This window comes from Ochlerotatus camptorhynchus, unplaced genomic scaffold (assembly GCF_037179485.1).
Source record: "Ochlerotatus camptorhynchus isolate MF236.1 unplaced genomic scaffold, CSIRO-AGI_Acam_v1.1 ptg000209l, whole genome shotgun sequence".
Classification (NCBI taxonomy): Eukaryota; Metazoa; Arthropoda; class Insecta; order Diptera; family Culicidae; genus Ochlerotatus; species Ochlerotatus camptorhynchus.
In genome coordinates this window covers 2,974,958-2,997,863 of record NW_027040699.1, presented here as the reverse complement: position 1 = coordinate 2,997,863, position 22,906 = coordinate 2,974,958, and the positions used below count along the sequence as shown (strand labels likewise).

The window sequence follows — 22,906 nt, the reverse complement described above, 5'->3', positions numbered from 1 at the left end:
TCTTCTGAGGCATAACATATCTGATCACGCCTTCTTTCGGGTCCGGGTGTGGGAGCATTGGTGCTCAGCACGGAAAACAGGATCGACGGAAAATAAATCAAGGAAAAAAAGGACAATATTGCATACAAGAAACTGACATACAAACTTCCATGAGAATAATCGAGTTCGTAATGATTACACCTATACCCTATTCCTTGCTCTCGCTATCTTCTGATTTATCTCGCTCGAAATGGATATGTAGGGTACAGAAACTGAGAAACGATGACAACAATAATAATCAATTCACCGGAAAATTGAGAGTCAATCTCACTCTAGCTTAAAAACTTTTCTTAACTATTCAGATATTTCTCGGGTTGGCTTTTTGAACTCCATCAAAATCAACAATTTATTTAAAAAAAAACGTTATCAGGGAATTCCTTATCAAATGATTCCTTATGTAATTAATTCTGTACTTACGAATCAGCTGCCATAAATCTGAAATGAGAAAATACAAAACGAGAAATTAGTTATAACTCTTAAATCCAGCAACGTGAAGCATCGAAATAAACTTCAAGTATCTCATCAACACCCCTAGAAAACAAATCAACTTACAGGACAGTAAAGGACAGGACAAGACAGTGCTTGCAGGCAGCCTTTCGTTGTGTACTAGAGAACACCACCACTCACCACGCGGTGATTGAGTAAACACCGTTTGGTGAGACCGGATGGAATTCAACTTTGAAATCCGTGTTAGGGAAATCGCTTTTCGCAGGTAATCGGAGATAATTTTAATTATCAAAGCAACAGTTGCACATTCATGCAATTTTCAACAGTGAAATTTTGAAAATGATAAAGTCTTAAATTTAACAGATGCGTAGAAATATTTTTGATCGATTGGTGATAAAATTAATTAAATTGGTCCAAAGGCAGCTGCGTTATTAACGTTCAAAATCTTTCATAATTTTGTTACATGTTCCATTTTTGGTTTTCACAAAGTGTACTTTCACATAGAAATCACAGACGTAGTCCTACTTTAAAATTTCCCCATATATATGTGGGCCAGTCCACGCCCACATTCATGAGAATTCATCTGGTTGTGATAAACAGAAAAGCATATAGCAGAACCCTTTGGGGATCGACGCGGTGTAGTGTTGACCATCCATTTATCTCACGTCAAAGGTCACGATTTCAGCTATGAAAATCATAACAACATCAGGAAAACCAGATGTACAAACTGTAAAGAAAACTATACAACAGATCTGTGTAGCAGAACAGTTTAAACAGATAAATACAATAAACAAAGCAGAGAACTGGGTCCGTTATCATCAGAAAATTTAAAATCAAATAATCTCATCGTGTCGGTCATTTCGCTTCAGTGGATCCGGATTCGTCAGGATTTTCAAAGACAAAAAATCTTTTTCCACGTTTTTTTTTCCGAAGGGAAGTTTAGCCGAGAGCCTCACCCATTGATAAATTTGCTATGGATTCAGGTGAAGTCACCTCATACAATGCCGTACAGTTTGTCAATTAATCATAAATCAAAATCATAGATTTTTTGCTGACATTACCACCGGAAACGGTCCGATTCATCAGTCGGCCGGCACGTCCGCCCAAGTCCATTGTAATCCCAGCCCAATTATGCATTGTTTGCTCCTCCTCCACATCTGCCGTCCTCAAATTTCGCTCCTTCAGCACGCACTCCCGAAAGCCAATAACGTCCCGGATGATATAATGTTCAGATAATTATAATCCTTGGGCTTGTATCCTGTTTCGGGAACAGCATCGATTGTTGTCATGTCTATACTTTTATTTTTCTTCGGTCCAAAACTTCATCATCCCTTAGAAGACGATGACGACGACGTGACGTGCGGCTCGTTTCCGAGTCAGTTTGATATCGCCTCGGTAGGCGGAGTCCATTTTGTGTTGTACTTGTATGGGTGTGTGTGTCACCTAAACGATGATGACGATGATTACGGTGACAATGGGCGATGATTATCACAGCATAATAAAAGCAACAACTTGAGTCCCCGATTGCCACCGTCTCCGTTTTGATAAAGTGCTACCTACGTGAGGAAGGTTAGGGAACAATGTGTTGGAAAGGGAAGGACGAGGGGATTCTTTCCAAGATTGATCCTTGGAGGGAGATTTATCCTCTTCCGAGGATCCGAGAGAAGGTTGAGTGAAAAGAAATCACCGGAAGTGGAGGCGGGAGAAAGCCGGGGGATAAGAAACTTTCCCATTTTGGACAATGTCGCGCTACTGTCCGTTGTCGGTGGCATTTACACGGCACGATGAACTTTCTGTTTTCGTTTCTGTTGCGGCACGTTGAATGGCTCGTGTTTCGAAAGATTAAGAATGATTTTATTTTGTGATTCGGTTAAACGACCATTATGTAAATTTTTTTTGCCAACTGAAGTTAGAGTCAGCAACGATTTGTAACTGTTCATTGAAGTTAGATTAATCGTTTTACCACAATAGACAGCATCAAATGGGTAATTTTACCGAATTATTTATTGAAAACAGTGACCCATTTCTTCTAGGAACGTAACGACAATCCTTGAACGGTCCATAATATCCCCAATTTGACCCTCCAACTTGTTGCAGTTCTGGACCTGTTGTTCGCAGGAACGCCAAATCCATTCACATAACTAACATGTCCCCCTTGTCCATGTGGAAGACAGTCAACAGCACTCAGACAGAAAGTAACAACAGTCAGGAGGTAGCAAAAAATCGAAAACTTTCGCTCGTAGCAATTGAAATTTTCAATTCCAGATAAGCACATACGTTCGTTCGTTTAAAGCAAGTCAACTGGAAAACAAAGAATGGGAAAAGGAATATCTATTTTTATTGCCAAAGTTCGATGCTTTCGCTGCTTTTGGCGCAGCAAAGTGTCCTCAAGTTCAAATTTTTCGTTATTGCCAAATAATCACAAAGTTCGTGGGGCTTCAGAGCTCAGTCATGTGCAATCGAATCGCGTCGTTTGAAATGTAGCTTAAAAGTCATTCGTTTGGAACGGGGACTCTGAGGGAGGTCGTATGGAATCGACATTTACGTTTGATTGTGCTTAGGCTCAAATCTGCTGTGATACATCTGGAGCACTCATCACTTTGACTGACTCCGATGGTACAATTAAGTGATCTCAAACGAGAACGTGAGGCAATTACTCTTGAGCGCCAAGTGACAGATCTGAATTAGATTGCATGACGAGGGTATTCTTCTACTGACAGAGCAGTCTAATCTAGCAGCAAAGCAAATGAGATGAGTTTCCTTTCTCCACGCTTTGCGAAAACTCTTGTCGAGGTGCTCTTGATTTTGACCTGAACACCAAATCGGGCAATAATCCACTCAAAATTCCGCAGTGGCGGCAAAAAAGAAGAACAAATGATTGATGGTCTAATGAATTGATGAGGACCAATGTCAAGGAGACGATGCGAGAGCGATGATGATGACGTGAAGAGACGGCGGTGCCGATAGAGCAAAAGGCATGTGAGTGGGCGAACCTTGACTTTCCACGCACTGCACGTCACTGCCGTGATGGTTTGTGATGCTGCTCTGGTTTCTGTTTGAAGAGGCTCAGCCATGGCAGTGAAATAAAAAAAAAATGGGTGAGGAGGATAGTACTCTTTCACTGTGAAATTACTCAATGCTACTAGAGATTTTAGGGCAACAGTCAACAGAAATTGAATGGCTGCTCGAAAGGATTTTTGGAGCTTGTGTCGAATAATTTATAGCACAAGTTCACTCCACATAAAACAAAATAAGTGACCAAAAAGACATGACTCAAACAGATCGCCTCTACTGTTATCTTAGCTATCTGCACGTAGGTTCTTGGTCTGCTTGAGGTGTAGGCATTTGCAGTAGTACGCCTTTCGAATGTGTTGACCTTTAGACGTAATACATAGAATGCGTTTTGATCCATCGCTAGACTGAAAATCCCACAACCTGAAATACATTGCGAGTTCCAATCGTACTAAATTAAGATTGTGCTTGCTGCAAACGCCGAATGACGAATCGATCAGACTTGACCAGTTTCGATTTGCATGAAACTTTGGAAAAGTATTTGTTATGGACAATCATTCACATTTTTGCTAAAATTCGGTATTTTTCAATATTAAAATAAGCTCAGCCGGTTAATTATACATTTTTCAATAAATCGTGGCATAAAAATGTCTCTTCTAGTCGAAAAGTCGTCTGAAACAAAATTGTAGAAACAAGTATAGTCTTTTAAGTAAAAATACACGCATTTTTTTTATTTTGTGACAACATAAGTGTTTGAATCAATTGTTAATATTTATATTAAAAAAAGCTTAAGAAAAATACATGATATATAAGCCTTGGGTACATAACAATTGACAGAGCAAGAATTTTTGCATTCAAAGTGTTTTTATCTTACTTCATACGCGAAGTTTGCGATTTTCAGAGTTCGTTGGAAATGTCATCTAACATGAAGCTTTAGAGTGATAATTTAGTAGCTAGGGAATGGACTTAGAAGAGGGTAGGTAGGTAGGTAGATAGTGTTTCGTTTCGTTTAGTGCGAGTTTGTCATGGTAGTCGTAGCAATCGTTTTGTCTGTGTCTTACTTACTTAAGGGTCCTGTGCACCACCAGCGGTGCAAAGGGCCAACGTGAAAGACTTCCATCCTGGGTGGCTGCTCGCTTTTGCCTTGACCTGGGCCCAGGTCAAATTCCTATCGACTTGCTTAATTTCCTTATTGAGGCTCCACCGCCATGAGCCCCGGGTCTGCCTCTGCTGCGATGCCCTGCCGGATTCCAATCCAGCGCTTGCTTGCAGATTTCGTTTCCGCCCCGTCGAAGTGTGTGGCTGACCCACCTCCACTTTCGCTCTCGAATTTCTGTTGCTATCGGCTTCTGATGACATCGACGATGGAGCTCGGCATTCGAGATCCAGTTGTGAGGCCACTAGGCACGAATAATATACCACAGGCATCGGTTGATGAAGACCTGCAGCTTTTGAGTGTTCTCCGCTGATACACACCACGTCTCGCTGGGTGATGCTCCATGGTGATAGGCTGCCAATAGCAGCCCAGGGTTCGGTACACGGTCAATTGCACCTACCATGATCTCGTCGATTACGATGAGAAACAGTAGTGGTGATAGTATACATTCTTGTCTCACACCAGCGACTACCCGGATAGGGTCGGACAAGGCTCCGTTATGCAGAACTCTGCACGTGAAAGCCCCATACTGCGCTTCGATGAGGTTGACGATTTTATCCGGGACTCACTTGCGTCTCAAGGCGCCCCACAGATTCTCGTAATTGAGACGGTCGAAAGCTTTTTCGTAGTCAATGAATACCAAATAAAGGGACTCTTGGAATTCATTGACCTGCTCCAGGATTATGCGGAGCGTGACAATATGGTCCACACAAGATCTTCCGGCACGGAATCCTGCCTGCTGCCGTCGGAGAGTCGCGTCGATCTTCTCCTGTATCCGATTCAGGATAACTTTGCACATAACGTTGAGAACAATACACAGTAACATGATGCCTCGCCAATTGTCGCACACAGTCAGATCCCCCTTCTTTGGGACCTTCACTAAGATGCCCTGCATCCAGACGGTCGGAAAAGTCACGGTGTCCCAGATATTACAGAATAGTTGATACAACATTTGTACGGATAGCATGGGGTCAGCTTTGAGCATCTCCGCTGATATGCGATCGACCCCTGGAGCCTTGTTGGATTTCATGCTACGGATAGCTGCATCTCCTGCAGTGATGGGGCATCGGAATTGACGCAAGTGATGCGCCGCACCCTAGGCGGATCATGCCGAGATGTTGATGGCTGGTTGGCCGTCAAAACTTGAAGAAGTTGTTTGAAGTGCTCAAACCAGTGTTTCAGCTGGTCAGTGGGGTCGGTAAGCAATTGTCCAGTCGTGTCCTTCACTGGCATCCTCGGGTTCATCCTTGCTCCACTCAGGCGTCGTGAGATATCGTAGAGGAGGCGTATATCGCCAGTGTTTGCGGCTTTCTCCCCTTCGTCGGCCAGGGAGTTCACCCACGCTCGCTTCGTTCTTGGCTCCTCTGGTTCTCACCCGGTCTATCACGGCTTTTGCTTCTCTACGCTCCTCAATCTTCCGCCAGGTTTCATCTGTGATCCACTCTTTCCTCTGGGTGCGCAGCTCACCCAAGTTATTCTCGCTTGTTTCTATAAAGGCATTCTTGATGGCCGTTCATTGTTCTTCTACGCTGCCACCTTCTGGAACGTACGCAGCTCGAGTCTCAAGTTCTTCAACAAAAGACCTTGTTACCGCTGGATCTTCAAGTCGGCGTGTGTTGAACCGCCGCCCGAGTCTCTCCTCCCGTCGCTGGGTCCGCGCCATGCTTAGGCGGATTTTGCCGATTAGAAGGTGATGGTCAGACGCGATGTCGGCGCTGCGTTTATTCCGGACATCAAGAGGGCTCCGTCTCCATTTTCAGCTGATGCAGATGTGGTTGATCTGATTTTCGGTATGTCCATCACGGGAAACCCACGTGATTTTGTGCACTGGCCGATGGGGGAAGAGTGAGCCCCCGATCACCATGTCGTTATTGCCACAAAATTCTGCAAACAGCTCACCGTTCTCGCTCATTTCGCCGAGACCATGGCGTCCCATGACACGCTCATAGTCCGTGTTGTCGGAGCCGATCTTCGCATTGAAGTAGCCAGTGTAGATCTTGATGTCGCCCTTTGGAACCTTATCCACGACGGCATTCAGTTGACTGTGAAAATTCTCCTTGTCCTGTAGCTCGGCAGCATCGGTTGGCGCATAACATTGGATTATGGTAAGGTTACGAACCCGTGTTCTAAATCTGGCAACGATTATCCTCTCATTAACAGGCTCCCACTTGATGAGCGCAGCACTTGCCTGGACGCTAAGTAGGAGACCAACTCCACGATGGTGGGGAGCGTTTTCACCTCGAATACCAGAGTATAGTAGTACCTGTCCCGACGGCAGCTTGTGTTCTCCAAAGTTTGGCCAACGAACTTCACTCAGTCCCAGGATTTCTAGCTACATGCGTCGCGCCTCGTTGGCGAGTTGTGCCAGTTTACCTTGCTGGGCTAACGTCAATACATTCCATGATCCAATTCGTGTCCGTTGTTTTGCGCTAAAAGTCGTTGCCGTTATATCAGTTCGATGTTTTTCTCTGTTGGTTTCTGTAACAATTGTAAAGGTTTCAGAGACAGTAGGTGGTTGGTCGTGATGGGGCTGCCATCTTAGGTGTAGCCTCCGGGGAAGAGCATTTCTTATTCAGCCGCTGGATGCCAGTCAGACGCTGTTTGAGCCGCACCTCCATGGTGAACAGACGCTCGGGTTGGCGAAGTATTTCCTCTATCTCAGTGCTATGGTTACCGCGCCAGTGTTTGCGTCGCACCTCCTCACTCTGCTATTTACGGAATGAGCAATTATCAGAACATATAAGGTTTTGGGTTTTGATTAATGCGTGCGATTCCATAGTTTTAATAAAAATCATGATTTTCGAACCTGGAAAATTCTCAAGGCTCTTGAATAATTTTACAAGCATAGCTTCTAGACATTTCTAGAAAGCATTCTTTTTGAACTCCGCGGAGAAACTCAAGAGAATGCGAAGAAAACTTGAGGAGAATTCGAAGGAGAATTTCAAACAAAATTGAAAACACCTTCTTATTATAAATCCATAGAAACTGTAATGAAAATCTTAAGAAATATTTGACCGCAATATCAAGAGAATTTTCAATATAACTCCAAACAAATTCTGGCATTCTCAATGAAGATAATTGTGATGAAAAGTCCAAGACTATCTGATTCTATAGGTGATGTAGAATTGGGTTGAATTTCACAGACAATTCCAGTTGATTTAAAAAAAATTTAAGTAAAAATTTGGAGAATTTATGGAAAATTCTAAAAATAATTCTGATTTCAAGGAAATTTTTGCACATCAGTGTTGAGAAATATTAAAAAATCACATCTCATCAAAGAACAAGATCAGGGAGGCCAAGGGCCAAGCGCACAGGGTAAGGTTTAGTGGGTCGGGAGTGAAATTCTCCCATCCCCACACCCTGAGTTCCTTCTCAGGTGTCTGTGAGCAGATTCCCCCCTGTATAAAAAAAAAAAAAAAAAAAAAAAAAAAAAAAAAAAAAAAAAAAAAAGCCCATAATTCAACCTCAATAAGTTAGCTGATCTAAAGATTGAACAAACCATATTTTAGTTTAACACTACTCCACGAATCAGCAATGCTCTACAAATATTTTGATATCCTGATTTGTTAGATGTAGTCAGTGTCACTCGTTGAATTTCCGGAATTTTAGTTCTTTTTAATTCACTGTCTACCTTTCTAATCCAATGCATCGGCACCACCCATTTTTGTGACTTTTTGGGATAAATATCTTCCAAATAAGTACCAAAGCATTGAGTTTCATTTTGCACGGGCTTCGAAGACCCCAAAACTGAACTTTTCCCCTATCTTACTCTATTTAAACAGAAAATCACAGAAGTGAATAAATATCGAGAACCAATAATAAAAGTTATCCCCTTTGTTAAGAAACCGTGTGCTAGATTTAATAAATTAAGATAGGTTCATCATTTTTATGGTTTGGCAAAGGCTAGCAATCCTTCATTACCACACTGACTAATTTTCCTCCTTTAATTCAGAAAAATACAGACATTGTCCTCCTTTTTTTGTCCAAAAAACAAACAATCGTCTATTGAAGAAACGACTTCTTGGCCATTTTATTCAACTGCATGCTTAATAGTACTTGTACTATTTTTAATAATAACTTCTGTTCAGGCTTTGTTCACACAAATCTGGAGAATTTATTCAACCACAATATTGAACTACTTGGTGTTGTATAAGGTATGTCGAGAGAAGCTTTTATTCGACTTATATGAGTTGTAATAGAGTTTATACGATAATTTTTTGATTATTCATTGTTTATTAGACATCATGCTTCCTCAAAACAGTGATGCTATGTATACGCTTGCGATTCTTATGTGAAGTAACGTTTAATTAGACATTATTATACATTTATTAAACGATTACTCAACTGTGGGAAAATTTACCCGAAAATAAGAGTGACGGGGACAGGGAAGGGGGGTGTTTCTTTAAGTGATTGTTTTCATTATTTATAACGTGGCTTGCGCTATACAGATATTAGAAAATTTTTAAATAAATTAGAAAATATTAAATACTTATACATGTCGTTACATGGGATTCGAACCATGTACCTTCCGATCACTAGCCGCTTTCCTTGTCATCTGAACTATCCTAGAATCCATCATATGAGCAACTCAATAATCAATAAAAGCTTGCTTGAAAGTAATTACCTATCAGCACTCCCGATCGCAACTCTAGCTCCTTCAAGGCCCTGTGTGAATGATTAATTAATTCATCGTTGTTTTACATGAGACCAATGTTACCTCTTCACCTCTTCAATTCCAAGGAAAGGATGCTCGGTTATTTTTTAAACTAAATCAATGCATTCATTGTCGTGAGTCATGTGATCGATGATTACTATTTAAATTAATTAGACGGAGATTACAAATAAAAAATGGGCTTTGGGATTGAACTCACGATCAAGTAGAACTTGGAAAGCGGAAACGGTAACCACTACTTTTTTTTCGTCTTGTTAGACTGAACCAACAACATTTACAAATCATGTGATTGCAACATGGACGCATAGTGGTAAAAGAGCTTTTATGCTCTATTCTGTACTGACTGAGACTGTATTCACCTTTATTCAGCAATATTGTAAAGCAATGCAATGAAATTCAATAACGGAGCTAGAGAATATTTATTAGACGTCTAATAAAGCATGTTAACAAATCAATTGAAAACAGTTGAATTTAAGTGTCAATGTATGTACATATTACACTTATTCAGTTTGTTATTAGATCAAACTTCTGGCGTTGAATTGGGAAGACATTTAACGCTTTTACAGCTTTTAATAAGTAAATTAATCAGATCAGAGCAAACAGTGGAATAAATGTGCACACGGGAAAAAAAGAGTTCCCATATTCGTGAACCACAGCCGTGAACCATAGTTCACGGTGTATATTTGAGAAAATTTTGTTCTGGATAGCTGGCCGTGATTTTTAGTTCACGGTCCGTTCCCGTTTTCGGGAACGGATTTTTTTCCGAGCATCTATTGATCTCAATGTGCTTTTTCAGCCCATAATTCGACAACTCGTTTTATTCAGCATTGTACACTGTTATACAGCATTTAGTTATGCTCAACTGTAGAATATAAGACTCGTTTGGAAACGGAAAGTTGTCACCTTGACCCATCTTGTACCATCTTAAATTGCAGAAGGATGGTGGATATAACCTCAATTCGAAGAGCCTGCTTCATGCTGCCCACATTGGATGGTTTTAAATGCACCAACGATCCGTTATCCTGAATTTAGATTAGTCATCGTGGGCTTCATTTCTTAGTTTGTGCTTACTTGCCCGGCCTTTTTATTACTAGCAAGGTGCTTGTATCAATGACGATTAAATTTTTAGCGAATAAATAGGCGGACTGATCGAACCTCCATTGTCAGCCACCGAGTCCGCTCTCTCATCGTGAAAGGACACCTGGCAAACACCACAGTGTTTCTGTCCAGAATGAACAGCCTTCTGTTGCCCTCTGTTTCGTTCCTTCTCGGCGAATAATTTCGGAGTGGAGACTAGACCGATCGGCTTACGCGAAAAGCCCGAAAATGGGGATCAGATAACTTTATTTCCCTGTACTACCGCAGCCGAAAACCTGACATTTCAAACACGGCGCTCAACTATTAGGTTTTCTGTATTTTTTGTTTGTTGCAGCTGTTTTCTTATAAATTCACAAGCTAGGGAAAATGGATGTAATGTCGGCCTAAATGCCTCTAATTTGCGCCCATACATAAATTCAGCAATCGACTAAATTTTCAATAACGACCAAAAATATCCATTGGTACCGTTCCAATGACACGGTCATCTAGATAAAATTGATAAATAGCAGATTTTTAGCGATGGGCTCAATCTTAGATTCATAGGCCAACATTAGAGCCATAACCCCTATATATAGTCAAATCGACAAGCAAACTAACACCACCATGAAGGAGGGGAACATTCCATTATCCTGATATTGGTTGTAGTTTGCGTGGGCAGGCTCTATGTTTCAATAAATTGACGCTTGAAATTATTGAGACACAGACAAACAGACATAACACTCGCAAGTTAAGAATTTAGCGATCAATTTAAAAGTATCGTAGTTGGTAGTATCGCCACCTGTGGCGCGAATAGTCAATTCCCTTGTGTATGATGTTTACACACAACTGTCATCTGTTCAGCGTGATACCCACCACAGTGTACTCAACAGATGGCGGTAATGTTTTAGCGACGTTGTTTTACAGTGATGAATATTCAATGTGTTATGTCAGTTTTTCTGTGATTGTGGTTTACAGCTGTACTTACGTCGATTTGACAATTCACTCGAGATAGACAAAACATCAATGACTTGGCATAATTTTTAGCAGAGACGAATGAAAATAGTCGGCAGCGGTGTAATGGTCTAACAGTAACCCGAAATTAAGGAGAATGAGTCAACGTTTATGATCGCTTGGTGATATTTTTCGAATATTTCGCTCAAATTTGCGCAAATTACGATTATTATCTATTAAAGTCTTATAAAATCAGCCATCGAATGTTGCGACTTTATGTTTGCTATAAATTAATGTTCTTCGGAAATTTGAAATCATTACTTATTTTGCACTTGTATGATGCAGGAAGAGATCGTCAAGTATGTGTTTGACACTTGAAAAATCAGAGTTGGTTGGAGATGCTGTCTAACATGAAACATGAGTGTGATAATTTATTAGCTAGAGAATGGTCTTAGAAGAGGATAGGTTGATAGTTCCGCTAGAGTACGGCAGTATGAAAATTGAATAGAAGTTGACAATGAGCGAAGGGCCATTAATGCGACAGTACAAAGTCAAACGCACACTTCTTTGCCTAATCCGTACGATGTGCGTGGAGATTTGAAGTATGTCTTCAAATCTAAAGGTAAAAATTGTGCCCCGTCTTTGCGGCTGTGGAAATAGTTCTAGCGACGTTTCATCAATACCTAAAGCCCCACGCTACCGAAAGCATTTCGAAGCTTGAAAAATGTCAAATTCGCTTTGATGATCATGTTAGATTTGAGCAGAAATATCAGTATCCGTTTCATACTGAAGCAATATATTAGTGAAAAATTACGATTTTCGAATTACTGATGTTTACAGTGAAAGTCTAAATTTAAGTAAGTGTGGCTATTTTATGGATCTAATTTTGTTCTCTTTATTCGAATGATTTGTATGAAAATAATTTGGTCATATATTTATGCAAGATCCATAAAATATTCAATATGTTGATATCATTTTTCACCCCAGTACATTTGAACAATGCTCTTTGATTACATATTCCCAAGCAAATATTCATTGAATAATTCAATACATCACTGATCATTTGGCCCAAAAAAGTAAACAGATTTTATGATCTCTACTCACGAAGAGACATCTACCGGCTCATAACCAACACTGTCAAATTGTCAAACTTTCTTCTTCATCATCATCATCATCATTCAATAATCGAATCCACCAGTAAAATCCTCGCTAGCTATGCGCTGTGACATATGGCTCCGGTGGGGGTTGATTGCTGGAAAAATTGAATCCAAACCAACAACGTCAGGGGGGATGATTCGCGTGATTTGATACCCCTATGCACAAGCGAAGCCTTTAGCCATCAATGGATATGGTGCGATTCGTTCGTAGGTGGTGGTGGTGACTGTTGCCAAAAAGTAAGTACCACCCCCCTGGCCCACCTACGACTGACTGGTGGCGACCCGAGATGTGTGAATTTATGAGAGCGTGTGTGGGAGGAATTCCGATTTGGGTGAAACAGAAGGGGGTCTGCACTGCTTGCTGCGCACACATACAGTAATATCATTTGCATTTTGATTGGAATCGAAATTTACCGAAATCCAATCAATTTCCGTATGGTGCCCTCCGGTTCACCGTCACCCCCCCACATTGTAAAGTACATACGGATGTACGGTGAAGTGAAGCTACGTGGCGCATCTGATGGGTGTGAGTCAATTTCATTACTCAGTTTTTCCTCGGTTGATGCTTCGAAGAGGGGGTTGTTTACAGGTGATGAGTTATGACAGGCAAATGTGATATGAACTGGAACTGATGGATGGAAATGGAACATCACTACACAAGAACAACTTTCTCAACTCTACACCGCAAAACAAATGCGACTGCGAATCACGACAGCGGAAATCTCGAATAATTGCTAGAATGAGCGAGAGAAAAAAAAAAGAGGGACAAAACTCTTTTAAGCTCGCCCAGAAAAGCACTTTCCAGCAGCAATTTTTCAACTCTCGGTGACAGGGATTCAAATTGATTTCATTATTTCGTGGTACATTCCGCACTTACAAGTCACCACTGTTTTTTCCCGAGTTTTTCCAGTGCTCAGTCGGACCCGTGAGCAGGAAGTACAATCGTAAGCCACACTAATTGTGGCATGAATAATTATTCCGGATTTTTCGTTCTGTCCTGTTTCCCACCAGAACAAAGGAGTTTGCCCACGCAGTTTGTTCACCCCTTCTTGGGTGGAGTAAAAACAAAAAAAAATACACCACTCGAGACGGTCGCAGTAGAGTTTTCCTTCAAAAGAAAAATTCCAAATATTGTGGAACGCGCTTCGAAATAATTGCCGGGAAAGCTTTCTCTCGAACAAATTTTGCCGTCCATATTTGATGAGTTCCATCAATCTCCCATTTGCATCGTTCCACTCGGATTCCACTTTGATTTAATTTGATTTGTCTCCGAGCCGTGATGGCAGGGGTATGTTTGGTTCCCATTAGTGTGCTGTCCTCGGAGGATGGAAGCAGGATGTAGGTAAGAGCCCGTTTTCCGACCGAAAGGAGATAATGATGAGCTGATTGCTTCCAGTCGTCCTGCTCATCGTCGTCATCATCATCATCATCATTATCTCATCGTGGCTGCGTGTGCTCATTAGTGGGGCGCAGAAACACACACGTGTGCGCTTCCTTCGGCGGATCCAGCAACGTAATGGCAAACTAGATATAAATCCCGTCAATTATCATATTTTTGCATAATTAGGAAAATTTGACTTTCATCAGCAAGGCACCCGCAAGAGGAATCGACTTTTGTGAATTGTAGCTTTCTACAACCAGCGGAGGAAATGTCTTGCAGAAGTTTTCATTACACTTTGCTAATTGGCAAACGAAGGCTTTGGGTTGCTCGTGGTTGGCTTGTTGCTATCTTGCTGAACGTCTCCAGGCAAAAGTTGGAAGGTGGAATTTTGATAAACTTAACATATTTACGGTTGTAAATTTGCAGATTATTTGCTTATTTGTTGCTAATTAAATCAATAGGATTGACGGACAGACACACAAATAAAAGACAAGGTCTCATTATTCAAACAGATTTGAAGTGAGACAAGCAAAGAGGAATAATAAAAAAACTAAAATCTCACCATCTGACGACTAAACACTGTAGATGAATCATAAACATACTTGAACATACAGTGCCCAAGTAATCATCAAACTCAATAATGTTAGGTTGCCAGAAAGCTTTCGAACTTCTTATATATCCTTATAGTGCCTCATACAACCTAGTCAGTAAATGCCCGGTATTACAAAGTCAGAGGTGGTGGGCTCGATTAACGGTTCGGTCGAGAAAGAAATGTTCTTGACTTCTCTGGGAATAGTTTCTTATTTCTTGAACTTTGTTGAACTCAGTTCCATGAATTACAACGTGCCAACCTTGTTGAACTTCCTATAACTCATAAAATGTTCGCTGAACATCTTTTAAAATCCCTTAATTTCTAAGAAAAATTCTAAACTTGTTCGAAATTCCCTGCACTTATTTAAACTTCTACAAATATTTCAAGGACGGCCCTGGCTTAGTGGCTAACATCCATACCTCTCACGCCAAAGTCACAAGTTCAAACCTCATCCCCGGACAAATCACGAATGACCCAAGAGTGTTAAACTGGTTGTACAAAAAAAAATAAAGACTCTGTGCCTAGAGGCACGAACGGAAACGAAATTTTAAATCTATAATTTTGTAAATGGTGGCCCTAAAAAGGGTCGTTTCTTAGTTCATCTAGTATAATTAGGTCCCGAATAATTAGGTACTAATACTGTCGACCGGAAAATCTTGCTGTTGCTAGGATCTGCAATCAAGACAAGGTTGTCACTTTTATTACTATTCAGATAAAAAAGATTGTTGTTAAGCTACAGAGATTTTCACTATTTGTCAAGCGGTAATCAACTTTGCACACTGTGCCGAAACACAGCATGGCACACTGTCGGCACGTTAAGGACCACGTTGAAAAGTATGTTACGAACATTATTATATATAACGGCAACACTGTTGAGAGATGAAGTTTTTTTAATCGATTTACCCGTTACTGAGGTTTGTTTGCTCCCAAGTGAAAAAGAAATTTCCGTCAATACAGGTCAATACTAGAGATGGAGAGTGAATAATCTACAGCTTATTGTTTATAGGAATCGGGTTATCGGCCTTTCGCTCTGTTACCAGTTCGGAGTTAGTAAGGATGTAGAATGAATCATCATTCAATTAATTCTACGCAGTCAGATCAGAACAAATATTGAAAAAAAAAAGATCCTTTACCAAAGTCCAAATTTAACAAGGGTTACGTGATCCGATGAACCATTAAAAAGATCCGGATCATCTATATGGATGAACCGGTTCTGAGCCGTTTACCTAAGTGATCCGTTTTTCCCATCTCTAGTCAATACTGGAGACACAGTGATTTGTAAGAGAATCTAAAAACAATCTAGAGATGTACCAAGCTAGTTTATAAAATGAAAGTGACATGGGATGAGGTCAAAAGTGCTGCTAAATATTTAACAAAATACGAAATATTAAATACAAACTATACTTTTAGGCGCATTTTTGGAAACAGTTGGAGCTAGAGTATAAAATTTATACCTGCAGTCCCGGAAACACTTAACGAGGAGACTTGATAGGTAAAATTTTTGATGATATGTGACGTATGGCTGACCACTATATCGAGCAGCAACTGAGTGTTAAAGTGGTTATGAAAAAAAATTAAGAGTCTGTGCCTAGAGGCACGAATGGAAACGAAATTTTAAATCTATGAGGTAACTCAAATAAAACTGAATTATTGCGACACTGCACAGCTGTATCGTTTCCCTCCCGATAAAGGTAACTAGGTGGCGGATAGAGCTGGGATGGCTGCAATACAAGTTATAGGCAGATACCCCATTCAAGAAGAAGGTTTCGTGATCGCCAAAATTAACGGAATATTCATATGCAGTTGCTACGCACCCGATGGACGATGGAGCAGTTCCACGAGACGCTGATTGGACTTACCGAAGAGCTGATCGGACGAAGACCGGTAGCCATCGGAGGAGACTTCAATAAACTTAGGCAGTGGAGTGGGGAAACGGATGTACCAACAGTGGGCACATTCTGCTGGAAGCTCTATCGACGCTGGAAATTAGGCTGTTCAATAAAGGCATCCCCAGCACTATTCGCAGAGATGGCCGGGAATCCATTATCGACGTCACTTTATGCGGACTGCAGTCCGTCGCTGGTGTGTGGATTGGAGAGTGTGTGAAGGATATACCCATAGTGACCATCAGGCAATCCGATATGGCATCGGCCTACGCAATCCTGTGGCAGTACAGAGGACGAGACCTTGCGACCTGAAGTGGAAGACGAGTTGACAGAATCGTTAGGGAGAGCATGTGACACGACCATGCCGAGGAAACTGGAGTTAAATAACAGACGGCTTCCAGCTTACTGCTGCAACGAGGCTATTAGCACCCTCGGCACTAGTTGTCTCAGAGCCAGAAGACGTGTTTAGAGAGCAAGAACAGAAGCAGTCAGATGTCAAGTCATGTCCGCTGAAAATTTCATGTAATGTGCTTAAAGAACCAGAAAGTCATCGCGGAAGGACTTTTCTCGACGCACGATCCACCTACATCGTACGGAAATGGAGAGGGAGATAACGACGAAGTCACCAACGAGCAACTCGTAGTAGTGTCTGCTGGATACACTCGGAAAACTCTTGGAGAGGATCATCCTAAACAGGCTGACGAAATGCACGGAGAGTGAGCAAGAATTGTCGGAGAAGCAGTTCGGACTTCGAAAAGGAAGAGCAAAAGTAGATGCAATGCGGACAGTTGTCGAGAAAGCCGAGAAGGCGTCGAAACAGAAGTGAAGAGGAGATCTATATTATGGCGTAATAACGATCGACATTAAAAATGCGTTCAACAGCTCCAACTGGGAGACCGACGCTACTTCCAGAACCGGGTTCTAATCTAAGAGCCAAATATGGAACAGAGATCGATTAGGATCACGGTGGAAATTCCACAAGGTTCCATCCTTGGTCCAATGCTCTGAAACATGATTTAAAACGTTGCACTGTGGTCCAAAACGGCAAAAAGTGGAACTTTATTCCTAGAGCCTAGCCTTTACATTTTAGCCATATAGTGTCTTCCGAAAAAATGTTTGTATGAATATCTTCCATAATATAAAACTGTCAAAAATTAGTCATGTCTTGCTATGCAAAAAAAAAACACTAACTTTTTTCATTGAGGATATAGGGGAACGTTGTCATGAGCAAAGTTGTAGACAATGTAAAAACAAGCAACGTCTTCGCATTGAAGACGTCAAAAACTGATGTAGTCTGCAAGTAGTAGACAAAATACGCGTATCTGTCAAAAGATAAGCAATTATAACGGAATTTAAAGGAACTAAACCAACCCACTCAAAGCTCTTCATAAAGGGATTCCGTTAAGAGGTTCGACAAATTTTAAGGATAGATAAAAGTTGTTATAACTTTACAAGGAATGATTGTAATGATTCATGATCTTGAGCAAACACGTGTGTTTTGATTGTTTTCATAATTGTTTAGAATATTGTTTACTTGAAAAATGAAATTTAAAGAAGTTAAGTATGAAAAACTAAATTTAAAGGAACTTCCATAGGAAAAGCTCCATGACTCTGAATATACAGGATTTAGAATTTTGACGCCTAAAATTAAGTTGCTTGTTTTTACATTGTCTACAACTTTGCTCAAGACAACGTTCCCCGATATCCTCACAAAAAAGTTAGTGTTTTAATTTTTTGCATAGTAAGACATGACTTATTTTGGACAGTTTTATATTATGGAAGATATTCATACAACCATTTTTTCCGAAGACACTATATGGCTAAAATGTAAAGGCGGAATAAAGTTCCACTTTTTGCCGTTTTGGACCACAGTGCGGTGGTCTAACGCTGAAGCTACCAACACGAGTTGAGATCGTTGGCTTTGGGGACGACGTCGTCTTACGGTAACAGGGAAGACGCTGGAATAGATGGAAATGTTGGCAACCGAGGCGGTCGACATGATTGAAAACCTAATGCATGGAGTGAAGCTGCAGATAACCCACAACAAAAGCGAGGTGGTATTGATCAGAAACTTTACTGCGGTCAGAAATTACCGTTGAGGAGCACGCAATAAACTAGAAGTGCGTGTTGAAATGCCTGGGAGTGATGGTCGAGAAGGCAGCGGAGGCCATCAACGCGGTAGCCAGAATCATACCGAAAATTTCGGGACCAATCAGTAGCAAGAGATGGCTCCTGTCTAGTTTATTTACGTTGATACTGAGATATGGAGGTTCAGCTTTGATTGCAGCACTGAAAACCAAGCGGAATTTAAAAAAATCGAACAGTACGTACCGGCTTAACAAACCGTACGCAAACTTTTCGAGACGTTTGGTGTAACCTTTGTTGTAAGAATAGTAAACAGATATCAGTAATACCATTAATAGTGGATAAATAATGGTTAAACTTGATTTCAAAATCATTTTGGTGGTAAAAAAATTGAGAAAAAAAAATCCCGATTTTGTCAGCTTCCCGTTTTTGTTAGCCTAAAATTTCAGATGGGGCTGACAAAAACGGGAAAGAACTTTATTGCAGTATTAAAAAGAGTTCCGAATGATTAGGTACTAATACTGTCGACCGAGAAATCTTGCTGTTGCTAGGATCTGCAATCAATACAAGATTGTCACTTTTATTACTATTCAGATAACTGTAGCAACAAGCTACAGACTGTTTCACTATTTGTACTGTATGCCAAAAAATGCTGGATAAACTCCCCGTCGAATGGCATATTGCATGACGTATATCATATTGATGCTTTGGAGAAATATGCGTTTGAAAACACCCCCATTTTCGTTACATATCATATTTTTGATTTCTTATATATAGTAAACAAAGACGTAGTTCTACGGCAAAATGAAAAATAACATTTTCGGAGCAATATTGAATTTCTCAGAACATCTGGAAAGACATTCACAAGACGCGACGCGAGACAAGACACAACACTTATCGTTCTTACAACTTTAAAATAAATTAAAATTTACCTTACTGTCGACCGGATTCGGGCGTGATGCTGCCCATCTACGGGACAATGTCCGACTGATTACTTGGATGTTCATACGTTGTTCCGTACACGTCCAAAAAGAAGAGAAGAGAAGCTACTGGATTCTCAGATTTGTCAGGTTGAAAAGGCAGGATATAATGGGGGGTTCATCTTCATTCATTAATGGTTCAGCAGCATTGGTGATGAATGATGATTCCCAGGCGTTTAGATGTGTAGTTTTTTTGACGGATTAAATGAGTTTTGCACCTTTCCAGTCAATGTTATGGTTTAAGCTAATTGCGTGTACTGCCACAGCAGATTCATTTGATTTTATGTTGTCTACAGCATGTTTATGTTCCTTTAGGCGGACCTTTACTTTGCGGCGCGTTTGTCCAATATAGACTGAAGGACAATCCTTGCATGGAATTTGATAAATTCCAGACTGTTCATCCGGCGGAACTTTATCTTTAAAATTACACAACAGGTCACGCAAAGTGTTGTCGCTCTTGAGTACTACCTGTAGTCCTTGTCACTTGAGTGTGGATTTGATTGGATTCGTAATTTTGGGATAGAACGGCAGGCTAATTCTTTTTACTTCCTCTCCCATTGGTTCTAGTGTGGTTATATTTTGTCGGTGCTTCTTTCGTTTGTGTTTTCGGAGAATTTTGTCCACGCACTCCTTTTCATACCCATTCACTTCAGCCGCTTTGTAGATACGAATTCTTTCCTCTGCAAACTCGTCATCCTCCATGGGTACATTGTAAACACGGTGTGCCATGGAATGAAAAGCGGCTTGCTTTTGAGCTCCAAAGTGGTTGGAATCGGAAGTAATGTAGCGATCGGTGGACGTCGGTTTGCGATAAATACCAAATTTCAGGGTGTCGTCCTCCTTTCTGGTTATCATTAGATCCATAAAGGGCAATTTCCCATCGACCTCTTTTTCTACCGTGAATTTTATTGAACTATGCAGGGAGTTAAGTAGACTTACAGTTTGTTCTAAGTAGCGTTCTTTCACTGGTGCAAAAACATCATCTACATAGCGCCTCCAAACATGTGGGAAAAACTTGTGTTTTTCAGCATCGGCTTCAAAGTCACTCATGAAGATGTTCGCCAGGAGAGGCGAAAGTTTGCTGCCCATGCTTAGACCAAACGTTTGTTTGTAAAATTTCCCTCTAAAAGTGAAAAAAATTCTGGTTCATGCATACCTCAGCCACAAGCAGATAAGCCTGGATGTGATTGTGTGGCGCTCGACTGCGTTCTAGATGTTGACGCAGGCTTCTTAAAGCGTCGGCGATTGGTACGCTAGGGATTAGTGCTGCAACATCAAACGATACCAAAATCTCACCTCGTCTCAACTTGAACCCTTCTAGCTGCTCAACGAAATATACCGAATTTTTAACACTTTTTCCATGCGTTACGGGGTAGTTCTTCATTTCATCTACTAGCCACGCTTCCATTTTCTCGGTGGGTGTGCGGATATTTGACGAAATGGGTCTCATTCCAACCGGATTTTTGTGGATCTTCGGTAGACAATATAGCGATGCCACCATCGGATTGGGGACGTTGAACTTTCTTAAAAACTTATCTTCTCCCATCAGACGCGCTACATTGTGCCGTGCAAAATTTGATTCCTCGATCATTGCATTGAGAGGATCTTTAGACATGCCATTCTTAAATTTGCATTCTTCGTACGGGCCGGAGCTAATCATATCATGGACGCGTGAGTCATAATCCTCTCTGTTCATGATCACCACGGCGTTTCCCTTATCTGCACGAGCGTAGACCACATCACGGGTTTTCAATAGCCGAATCGTACACCAAGTATCGAAATTGGAGCGCTCTGTTTGGTTTTGTTCGCTGACCGTTCGCAAAATGCATTGCTTTACATTGTAACGGGTTGCCGATTTGTACGCATGTTGGTCATATTGAATGGCACTTTCAATATTGTTAACAATGTCGGAAAGGGGAGCACACTGGGGGGCAACAGCGAAATTTAACCCTTTGTTGAGCAGATCGAACTCTGCCTGAGTGAATTGCGTGGATGAGAGATTTATCTGGAAAGACTCTGAACCATTTCTGCAAATATTTCTGAACCTCTGGATAGTTAGCGAATATGCGATATTTAAACGACTTGTAATTTAAATGTAATAAATGTAACAAGTGTGATGACAGTGTTCCCATAATTGTTGTTATTGTAATGAATATCTATTAATTGGAGTGTAGTCACCAATAGAAAGTGAAAAATTCTGTCATTGTGTATGAATGTATTTTCCCAATTACGGTAGTGATTTAGTGAAATGTGCACAAAGAATAATATGCGGGGACTAGCAATCCATTCTCAGTGTACAAAATTCGGAGAATCCTTATTTTTGAGGTCAATAACGGTGCCGGCCACGTCCTTACGGTCATCGGGGAGGGAAAGGATTGTTATTTCAACAACCGTTGTTACTAGAGACTGAGTATACATCTGCATCTCCACGGTTGTCACGGGAAGGACGTTTTTGTTAGTGGCAAGGGTGAGTTATAACTGGATTCACATTGGGAGGTGATGCGATATTTTAAAACCTGTTAAGCAAATGAAGCGACAATATCAACTCAGTAATGTAAAGAGGCTTGGGTTCTAATTCACGATCTTCTGCTCAGTAAGCAAAAACGGTCGCTCTAAGGCCACTATGCCCCAAGCTACGACCGACGATCGTTTATTATCGAATCCTTTAAATTTGTCGAACCTCTTAACGGAATCCCTTTATGAAGAGCTTTGAGTGGGTTGGTTTATTTCCTTTAAATTCCGTTATAATTGCTTATCTTTTGACAGATACGCGTATTTCGTCTACTACTTGCAGACTTCATCAGTGCCAAGTACTCAACACCACTGAAGAATCCATCTTGCAATTTTATTGCAATCTGGACAAAAGATTTTGGAGACTCCGGCTTTCCCTAAGACATTTATTGAATCTTTAGTTGATCCTAACAGTGACTTCAGCTGATTTATCCTACTGCTGAATACTAAATCTAGCCCAAAACTTCTAAACTTTGAAATCAATGGTTTGGTAATGTTTTTGTCGAAATTCACCGCTACCCGTTTTAAACCCTTAGTTACTGCTGTAAGAGTTGTCGAAATACGCCTAAAATGATCCCTTGTTCTTTTATCGATTACTGCTTGAATTGTTTTTTCTTGATACCCATTAAGTCTAGCGATTTCAAAAATGTGAGCTATTTCCTTTGATTTGCCTGTATCGCTAAGAGGAAGAGTTTGCATCCTATGAACCATGTGGTGAAAAGCGGCCATTTTGTGTTGATGGGAATGGTTTGAAGTGCTTGGTATTACTTTCTTTGTGTTTGTTGGTTTCCTATAGATTTCGAAATTGAACGAAGGCCTTTTTCCTGATGATGAGAAGATCTAAGAAGGGGAGTTTGCCGTCTCTCTCTTCTTCGTGAGTAAATTTGATGTCCTTGTGAACGTTGCTTATGGCCTCCAAAGTTTTTGATAAATCTTCCCTTTTGATCATGCTAAAGATGT

General features: G+C 40.8%; 1 protein-coding gene across 1 annotated transcript in view; it reads right to left on the bottom strand.

The window, feature by feature from the left end:
* LOC135703148 (mucin-2) overlaps positions 1-22,906 on the bottom strand; it is a 488,834-nt gene that overhangs the window by 120,424 nt on the left and 345,504 nt on the right. Inside the window, exon 3 of the mRNA XM_065224253.1 lies at positions 457-474. The gene's annotated coding sequence lies outside the window, so the exon portion shown is untranslated. The remainder of the gene's footprint in view (positions 1-456; positions 475-22,906) is intronic.